Consider the following 11199-nt stretch of genomic DNA (forward strand, 5'->3'; position numbering starts at 1 on the left):
CTCATTCTCAAGAAACGCTACTCATTCTCAAGCAACTCTACTCATTGTTAAGCAACGCTACTCTTTGTTAAGCAACGATACTCATTGTTAAGCAACGCTACTCATTCTCAAGCAACGCTACTCATTCTCAAGTAACGCCACTCATTCTCAAGCAACGCTACTCATTCTCAAGCAAAGCTACTCATTGTCATGCAACGCTACTCATTGTCAAGCATCGCTACTCATTCTCAAGCAACGCTACTCACTCTAAAGCAACGCTACTCATTCTCAAGCAACGCTACGCATTCTCAAGCAACGCTACTCGTTTAAAAGCAATGCTACTCATTCTCAAGCAACGCTACTCATTCTTAAGCATCGCTACTCATTCTCAAGCAACGCTACTCATTCTCAAGCAACGCTACTCATTCTCAAGCAACGCTACTCATTTTCAAGCAATGCTACTCATTCTCAAGCAACGCTACTCATTCTCAAGCAACGCTACTCATTTTCAAGCAATGCTACTCATTGTTAAGCAACGCTACTCATTGTTGAGCAACGCTACTCATTCTCAAGCAACGTTATTCATTCTCAAGTAACGCTACTCTTTCTCAAGCAACGCTACTCATTCTCAAGGAACGCTACCCATTCTCAAGCAACGGTACACATTCTCATGAAACGCTACTCTTTGTTAAGCAACGCTACTCATTCTCAAGAAGCGCTACATATTTTCAAGCAACGCTACTCATTGCTAAGCAACGCTACTCTTTGTTAAGCAACGATACTCATTGTTAAGCAACGCTACTCATTCGCAAGCAACGCTACTCATTCTTATGTAACGCAACTCATTCTCAAGCAAAGCTACTCATTCTCAAGCAACGTTATTCATTCTCAAGTAACGCTACTCATTCTCAAGCAACGCTACTCATTCTCAAGGAACGCTACCCATTCTCAAGCAACGGTACTCATTCTCATGAAACGCTACTCATTCTCAAGCAATGCTACTCATTCTCAAGCAATGCTACTCATTGTTAAGCAACGCTACTCTTTGTTAAGCAACGCTACTCATTCTCAAGAAACGCTACTCATTTTCAAGCAACGCTACTCATTGCTAAGCAACGCTACTCATAGTCAAGCAACGCTATTCATTGTTAAGCAACGCTTCTCATTCTCAAGCAACGCTACTCGTTCTCAAGCAACGCTACTCATTGTCAAGCAACGCTATTCATTGTCAAGCATCGCTACTCATTCTCAAGCAACGCTACTCATTCTCAAACAATGCTACTCTTTCTCAAGCAACGGTATTCATTCTCAAGCAACGCTACTCGTTGTCAAACAACGCTACTCATTCTCAAGCAACGGTACTCATTCTCATGAAACGATACTCATTCTCAAGCAATGCTACTCATTGTTAAGCAACGCTACTCATTGTTAAGCAACGCTACTCATTCTCAAGAAACGCTACTCATTTTCAAGCATCGCTACTCATTGCTAAGCAACGCTACTCTTTGTTAAGCAACGATACTCATTGTTAAGCAACGCTACTCATTCTCAAACAACGCTACTCATTCTCAAGTAACGCAACTCATTCTCAAGCAAAGTTATTCATTGTATAACAACGCTACTCATTCTCAAACAACGTTACTCATTGTCAAGCAACGTTACTCATTCTCAAGCAACGTTACTCATTCTCAAGCATCGCTACTAATTCTCAAGAAACGCTACTCATTCTCAAGCAACGCTACTCATTCTCAAGCAACGGTACTCATTCTCAAGAAACGCTGCTCATTCTCAAGCAACGCTACTCATTGTCAAACAACGCTACTCATTCTCAAGCAACGGTACTCATTCTCAAGAAACGCTACTCATTCTCAAGCAATGCTACTCATTGTTAATCAACGCTACTCAATCTCAAGCAACTTTACTCATTCTCAAGCATCGCTACTAATTCTCAAGAAACGCTACTCATTCTCAAGCAACGCTACTCATCCTCAAGCAACGCTACTCATTGTTAAGCAACGCTGCTCATCGTTAAGGAACGCTACTCACTCTCAAGCAACGCTACTCATTCTCAAGAAACGCTACTCATTCTCAAGCAACGCGACTCATTCTCAAGCAACTCTACTCATTCTCAAGCAACGCTACTCATTCTCAAGCAACGCTACTCCTTCTCAAGCAACTCTACTCATTCTCAAGCAACGCTACTCATTCTCAATAAACGCTACTCATTCTAAAGCAACGCTACTCATTGTTAAGCAACGCTACTCTTTGTTAAGCAACGATACTCATTGTTAAGCAACGCTACTCATTCTCAAGCAACGCTACTCATTCTCAAGTAACGGTACTCATTGTCAAGCAACGCTACTCATTCTCAAGCAACGCTACTCATTGTCAAGCATCGCGAGTCATTCTAAGGTAACGCAACTCATTCTCAAGCAACGCTACTCATTCTCAAGCAACGCTACTCATTGTCAAGCAACGCTACTCATTCTCAAGCAACGCTACTCATTCTCAAGCATCGCTACTCATTCTCAGGTAACGCAACTCATTCTCAAGCAACGCTACTCATTCTCAAGCAACGCTACTCATTGTCATGCAACGCTACTCATTCTCAAGCATCGCTACTCATTCTCAAGCAACGCTACTCATTCTCAAGCAACGCTACTCATTCTCAAGCAACGATTCTCGTTTTCAAGCAACGCTATTCATTGTCAAGCATCGCTACTCATTCTCAAGCAACGCTACTAATTCCCAAGAAACGCTACTCATTCTCAAGCAACGCTACTCATTCTCAAGCATCGCTACTCATTCTCAAGCAACGCTACTCATTCTCAAGCAACGCTACTCATTCTCAAGTAACGCAACTCATTCTCAAGCAACACTACTCATTCTCAAGCAACGCTACTCATTCTCAAGCAACTCTACGCATTCTCAAGCAACGCTACTCATTATCAAGGAACGCTACTCATTCTCAAGCAACGCTTCTTATTCTTAGGCAACGTTACTCATTCTCAAGCAACGCTACTCATTGTCAAACAACGCTACTCATTCTTAAGCAACGGTACTCATTCTCATGAAACGCTACTGATTCTCAAGCAATGCTACTCATTGTTAAGCAACGCTACTCTTTGTTAAGCAACGATACTCATTGTTAAGCAACGCTACTCATTCTCAAGCAACGCTACTCATTCTCAAGTAACGCAACTCATTCTCAAGCAAAGTTATTCATTGTATAACAACGCTACTCATTCTCAAACAACGTTACTCATTGTCAAGCAACGTTACTCATTCTCAAGCAACGTTACTCATTCTCAAGCATCGCTACTAATTCTCAAGAAACGCTACTCATTCTCAAGCAACGCTACTCATTTTCATGAAACGCTACTCATTCTCAAGCAACGCTACTCATTTTCATGAAACGCTACTCATTCTCAAGCAATGCTACTCATTGTTGAGCAACGCTACTCATTGTTAAGCAACGCTACTCTTTGTTAAGCAATGATACTCATTGTTAAACAACGCTACTCATTCTCAAGAAACGCTACTCATTCTCAAGTAACGCAACTCATTCTCAAACAAAGCTATTCATTGTATAACAACGCTACTCATTCTCAAACAACGTTACTCATTGTCAAGCAACGTTACTCATCCTCAAGCAACGCTACTCATTCTCAAGCAACGCTACTTATTGTTGAGCCACGCTACTCATTCTCAAGCAACGCTACTTATTGTTAAGCCACGCAGCTCATTGCTAAGGAACGCTACTCATTCTCAAGCAACGCTACTCATTCTCAAGAAACGCTACTCATTCTCAAGTAACGCTACTCATTCTCAAGCAACTCTATTCATTCTCAAGCAAAGCTACTCATTCTCAAGCAACGCTACTCATTATCAAGCAACTCTACTCATTCTCAAGAAACGCTACTCATTCTCAAGCAACTCTACTCATTGTTAAGCAACGCTACTCTTTGTTAAGCAACGATACTCATTGTTAAGCAACGCTACTCATTCTCAAGCAACGCTACTCATTCTCAAGTAACGCCACTCATTCTCAAGCAACGCTACTCATTCTCAAGCAAAGCTACTCATTGTCATGCAACGCTACTCATTGTCAAGCATCGCTACTCATTCTCAAGCAACGCTACTCACTCTAAAGCAACGCTACTCATTCTCAAGCAACGCTACGCATTCTCAAGCAACGCTACTCGTTTAAAAGCAATGCTACTCATTCTCAAGCAACGCTACTCATTCTTAAGCATCGCTACTCATTCTCAAGCAACGCTACTCATTCTCAAGCAACGCTACTCATTCTCAAGCAACGCTACTCATTTTCAAGCAATGCTACTCATTCTCAAGCAACGCTACTCATTCTCAAGCAACGCTACTCATTTTCAAGCAATGCTACTCATTGTTAAGCAACGCTACTCATTGTTGAGCAACGCTACTCATTCTCAAGCAACGTTATTCATTCTCAAGTAACGCTACTCATTCTCAAGCAACGCTACTCATTCTCAAGGAACGCTACCCATTCTCAAGCAACGGTACACATTCTCATGAAACGCTACTCATTCTCAAGCAATGCTACTCATTGTTAAGCAACGCTACTCTTTGTTAAGCAACGCTACTCATTCTCAAGAAGCGCTACATATTTTCAAGCAACGCTACTCATTGCTAAGCAACGCTACTCTTTGTTAAGCAACGATACTCATTGTTAAGCAACGCTACTCATTCTCAAGCAACGCTACTCATTCTTATGTAACGCAACTCATTCTCAAGCAAAGCTACTCATTCTCAAGCAACGTTATTCATTCTCAAGTAACGCTACTCATTCTCAAGCAACGCTACTCATTCTCAAGGAACGCTACCCATTCTCAAGCAACGGTACTCATTCTCATGAAACGCTACTCATTCTCAAGCAACGCTACTCATTCTCAAGAAACGCTACTCATTTTCAAGCAACGCTACTCATTGCTAAGCAACGCTACTCATAGTCAAGCAACGCTATTCATTGTTAAGCAACGCTTCTCATTCTCAAGCAACGCTACTCGTTCTCAAGCAACGCTACTCATTGTCAAGCAACGCTATTCATTGTCAAGCATCGCTACTCATTCTCAAGCAACGCTACTCATTCTCAAACAATGCTACTCTTTCTCAAGCAACGGTATTCATTCTCAAGCAACGCTACTCGTTGTCAAACAACGCTACTCATTCTCAAGCAACGGTACTCATTCTCATGAAACGATACTCATTCTCAAGCAATGCTACTCATTGTTAAGCAACGCTACTCATTGTTAAGCAACGCTACTCATTCTCAAGAAACGCTACTCATTTTCAAGCAACGCTACTCATTGCTAAGCAACGCTACTCTTTGTTAAGCAACGATACTCATTGTTAAGCAACGCTACTCATTCTCAAACAACGCTACTCATTCTCAAGTAACGCAACTCATTCTCAAGCAAAGTTATTCATTGTATAACAACGCTACTCATTCTCAAACAACGTTACTCATTGTCAAGCAACGTTACTCATTCTCAAGCAACGTTACTCATTCTCAAGCATCGCTACTCATTCTCAAGAAACGCTACTCATTCTCAAGCAATGCTACTCATTGTTAATCAACGCTACTCAATCTCAAGCAACTTTACTCATTCTCAAGCATCGCTACTAATTCTCAAGAAACGCTACTCATTCTCAAGCAACGCTACTCATTCTCAAGCAACGCTACTCATCCTCAAGCAACGCTACTCATTGTTAAGCAACGCTGCTCATCGTTAAGGAACGCTACTCACTCTCAAGCAACGCTACTCATTCTCAAGAAACGCTACTCATTCTCAAGCAACGCGACTCATTCTCAAGCAACTCTACTCATTCTCAAGCAACGCTACTCATTCTCAAGCAACGCTACTCCTTCTCAAGCAACTCTACTCATTCTCAAGCAACGCTACTCATTCTCAATAAACGCTACTCATTCTAAAGCAACGCTACTCATTGTTAAGCAACGCTACTCTTTGTTAAGCAACGATACTCATTGTTAAGCAACGCTACTCATTCTCAAGCAACGCTACTCATTCTCAAGTAACGGTACTCATTGTCAAGCAACGCTACTCATTCTCAAGCAACGCTACTCATTGTCAAGCATCGCGAGTCATTCTAAGGTAACGCAACTCATTCTCAAGCAACGCTACTCATTCTCAAGCAACGCTACTCATTGTCAAGCAACGCTACTCATTCTCAAGCAACGCTACTCATTGTCAAGCATCGCTACTCATTCTCAGGTAACGCAACTCATTCTCAAGCAACGCTACTCATTCTCAAGCAACGCTACTCATTGTCATGCAACGCTACTCATTCTCAAGCATCGCTACTCATTCTCAAGCAACGCTACTCATTCTCAAGCAACGCTACTCATTCTCAAGCAACGATTCTCGTTTTCAAGCAACGCAATTCATTGTCAAGCATCGCTACTCATTCTCAAGCAACGCTACTAATTCCCAAGAAACGCTACTCATTCTCAAGCAACGCTACTCATTCTCAAGCATCGCTACTCATTCTCAAGCAACGCTACTCATTCTCAAGCAACGCTACTCATTCTCAAGTAACGCAACTCATTCTCAAGCAACACTACTCATTCTCAAGCAACGCTACTCATTCTCAAGCAACTCTACGCATTCTCAAGCAACGCTACTCATTATCAAGGAACGCTACTCATTCTCAAGCAACGCTTCTTATTCTTAGGCAACGTTACTCATTCTCAAGCAACGCTACTCATTGTCAAACAACGCTACTCATTCTTAAGCAACGGTACTCATTCTCATGAAACGCTACTGATTCTCAAGCAATGCTACTCATTGTTAAGCAACGCTACTCTTTGTTAAGCAACGATACTCATTGTTAAGCAACGCTACTCATTCTCAAGCAACGCTACTCATTCTCAAGTAACGCAACTCATTCTCAAGCAAAGTTATTCATTGTATAACAACGCTACTCATTCTCAAACAACGTTACTCATTGTCAAGCAACGTTACTCATTCTCAAGCAACGTTACTCATTCTCAAGCATCGCTACTAATTCTCAAGAAACGCTACTCATTCTCAAGCAACGCTACTCATTCTCAAGCATCGCTACTCATTCTCAAGCAACGGTACTCATTCTCAAGAAACGCTACTCATTCTCAAGCAACGCTACTCATTGTCAAACAACGCTACTCATTCTCAAGCAACGGTACTCATTCTCAAGAAACGCTACTCATTCTCAAGCAATGCTACTCATTGTTAATCAACGCTACTCAATCTCAAGCAACTTTACTCATTCTCAAGCATCGCTACTAATTCTCAAGAAACGCTACTCATTCTCAAGCAACGCTACTCATTCTCAAGCAACGCTACTCATCCTCAAGCAACGCTACTCATTGTTAAGCAACGCTGCTCATCGTTAAGGAACGCTACTCACTCTCAAGCAACGCTACTCATTCTCAAGAAACGCTACTCATTCTCAAGCAACGCGACCCATTCTCAAGCAACTCTACTCATTCTTAAGCAATGCTACTCATTCTCAAGCAACGCTACTCCTTCTCAAGCAACTCTACTCATTCTCAAGCAACGATACTCATTCTCAAGAAACGCTACTCATTCTAAAGCAACGCTACTTATTGTTAAGCAACGCTACTCTTTGTTAAGCAACGATACTCATTGTTAAGCAACGCTACTCATTCTCAAGCAACGCTACTCATTCTCAAGTAACGGTACTCATTGTCAAGCAACGCTACTCATTCTCAAGCAACGCTACTCATTGTCAAGCATCGCGACTCATTCTAAGGTAACGCAACTCATTCTCAAGCAACGCTACTCATTCTCAAGCAACGCTACTCATTGTCAAGCAACGCTACTCATTCTCAAGCAACGCTACTCATTGTCAAGCATCGCTACTCATTCTCAGGTAACGCTACTCATTCTCAAGCATCGCTACTCATTCTCAAGCAACGCTACTCATTCTCAAGCAACGCTACTCATTCTCAAGCAACGCTTCTCGTTTTCAAGCAACGCTACTCATTGTCAAGCATCGCTACTCATTCTCAAGCAACGCTACTAATTCTCAAGAAACGCTACTCATTCTCAAGCAGCGCTACTCATTCTCAATCATCGCTACTCATTCTCAGGTAACGCTACTCATTCTCAAGCATCGCTACTCATTCTCAAGCAACGCTACTCATTCTCAAGCAACGCTACTCATTCTCAAGCAACGCTTCTCGTTTTCAAGCAACGCTACTCATTGTCAAGCATCGCTACTCATTCTCAAGCAACGCTACTAATTCTCAAGAAACGCTACTCATTCTCAAGCAGCGCTACTCATTCTCAATCATCGCTACTCATTCTCAAGCAACGCGACTCATTCTCAAGCAACGCTATTCATTCTCAAGTAACGCAACTCATTCTCAAGCAACACTACTCATTCTCAAACAACGCTACTCATTCTCAAGCAACTCTACGCATTCTCAAGCAACGCTACTCATTATCAAGGAACGCTACTCATTCTCAAGCAACGCTTCTTATTCTTAGGCAACGTTACTCATTCTCAAGCAACGCTACTCATTGTCAAACAACGCTACTCATTCTTAAGCAACGGTACTCATTCTCATGAAACGCAACTGATTCTCAAGCAATGCTACTCATTGTTAAGCAACACTACTCATTCTCAAGCAACGCTACTAATTCTCAAGAAACGCTACTCATTCTCAAGCAACGCTACTCATTCTCAAGCAACGCTACTCATTGTCAAGCAACGCTACTCATTCTCAAGCAACGCTACTCATTCTCAAGCAACGCTACTCATTCTTAAGCAACGCTTCTCATTCTCAAGCAACGCTACTCATTGTCAAGCATCGCTACTCATTCTCAAGCAACGCTACTAATTCTCAAGAAACGCTACTCATTCTCAAGCAGCGCTACTCATTCTCAATCATCGCTACTCATTCTCAGGTAACGCTACTCATTCTCAAGCATCGCTACTCATTCTCAAGCAACGCTACTCATTCTCAAGCAACGCTACTCATTCTCAAGCAACGCTTCTCGTTTTCAAGCAACGCTACTCATTGTCAAGCATCGCTACTCATTCTCAAGCAACGCTACTAATTCTCAAGAAACGCTACTCATTCTCAAGCAGCGCTACTCATTCTCAATCATCGCTACTCATTCTCAAGCAACGCGACTCATTCTCAAGCAACGCTATTCATTCTCAAGTAACGCAACTCATTCTCAAGCAACACTACTCATTCTCAAACAACGCTACTCATTCTCAAGCAACTCTACGCATTCTCAAGCAACGCTACTCATTATCAAGGAACGCTACTCATTCTCAAGCAACGCTTCTTATTCTTAGGCAACGTTACTCATTCTCAAGCAACGCTACTCATTGTCAAACAACGCTACTCATTCTTAAGCAACGGTACTCATTCTCATGAAACGCAACTGATTCTCAAGCAATGCTACTCATTGTTAAGCAACACTACTCATTCTCAAGCAACGCTACTAATTCTCAAGAAACGCTACTCATTCTCAAGCAACGCTACTCATTCTCAAGCAACGCTACTCATTGTCAAGCAACGCTACTCATTCTCAAGCAACGCTACTCATTCTCAAGCAACGCTACTCATTCTTAAGCAACGCTTCTCATTCTCAAGCAACGCTACTCATTGTCAAGCATCGCTACTCATTCTCAAGCAACGCTACTAATTCTCAAGAAACGCTACTCATTCTCAAGCAACGCTACTCTTTCTCAAGCAACGCTTCTCATTCTCAAGCAACGCTTCTCATTCTCAAGCAACGCTACTCATTGTCAAGCATCGCTACTCATTCTCAAGCAACGGTAATAATTCTCAAGAAACGCTACTCATTCTCAAGCAACGCTTTTCATTCTCAAGCAACGCTACTCATTAGTAAACAAAGCTGCTCATTGTTAAGCAACCTTACTCATTCTCAAGCAACGTTACTCATTCTAAAGGAATGCCACTCATAGTCAAGCAACGCTACTCATAGTCAAGCAACGCTACTCATTTTCAAGCAAGGCTACACATTGTCATGCAGCGCTACTCATTTTCAACCAAAGCTACTCATTGTCAAGCAACGCTACTCATTGTCAAGCAACGCTACTCATATTCAAGCAACGCTACTCATATTCAAGCAACGCTACTCATTGTCAAGCAACGTTACTCATTGTCAAGCAACGCTACTCATATTCAAGCAACGCTACTCATAGTCAAGCAAAGCTACTCATTGTCAAGCAACGCTTCTCATTGTAAAGCAACGCTACTCATAGTCAAGCAACGCTACTCATTGTCAAGCAACGCTACTCATTGTCAAGCAACGCTACTCATTGTAAAGCAACGCTACTCATATTCAAGCAACGCTACTCATAGTCAAGCAACGCTACTCATTGTCAAGCAACGCTATTCATTGTCAAGCAACGCTACTCATATTCAAGCAACGCTACTCATAGTCAAGCGACGCTACTCATTGTCAAGCAACGTTACTCATTGTCAAGCAACGCTACTCATTGTAAAGCAACGCTACTCATAGTCAAGCAACGCTACTCATTGTCAAGCAACGCTACTCATTGTCAAGCAACGCTACTCATTGTTAAGCAACGCTACTCATAGTCAAGCAACGCTACTCATTCTCAAGCAACGCTACTCATTGTCAAACAACGCTACTCATTCTCAAGCAACGCAACTCATTCTCAAGAAACGCTACTCATTCTCAAGAAATGCTACTCATTGTTAAGCAACGCTTCTCATTCTCAAGCAACTCTACTCATTCTCAAGCAACCCTACTCATTCTCAAGCAACGCTACTCATTCTCAAGAAACGCTACTCATTCTCAAGCAACACTACTCATTCTCAAGCAACGCTACTTATTGTCAAGCAACGCTACTCATTGTTAAGCAACGCTACTCATTGTTAAGCAACGCTACTCATTCTCAAGCAACGCTACTCATTGTCAAGCGTCGCTACTCGTTGTCAAGCAACGCTACTCATTCTCAAGCAACGCTACTCATTCTCAAACAACGCTACTCATTCTCAAGCAACGCTTCTTATTCTCAAGCAACGCTACTCATTCTCAAGCAACACTTCTCATTGTTATGCAACGCTACTCATTGTTTAGCAACGCTACTCATTCTCAAGCAACGCTACTCATTCTAAAGCAACGCTACTCATTCTCAAGCAACGCT

Source organism: Procambarus clarkii, chromosome 24 (genome assembly GCF_040958095.1).
Source record: "Procambarus clarkii isolate CNS0578487 chromosome 24, FALCON_Pclarkii_2.0, whole genome shotgun sequence".
NCBI classification, from domain to species: Eukaryota; Metazoa; Arthropoda; class Malacostraca; order Decapoda; family Cambaridae; genus Procambarus; species Procambarus clarkii.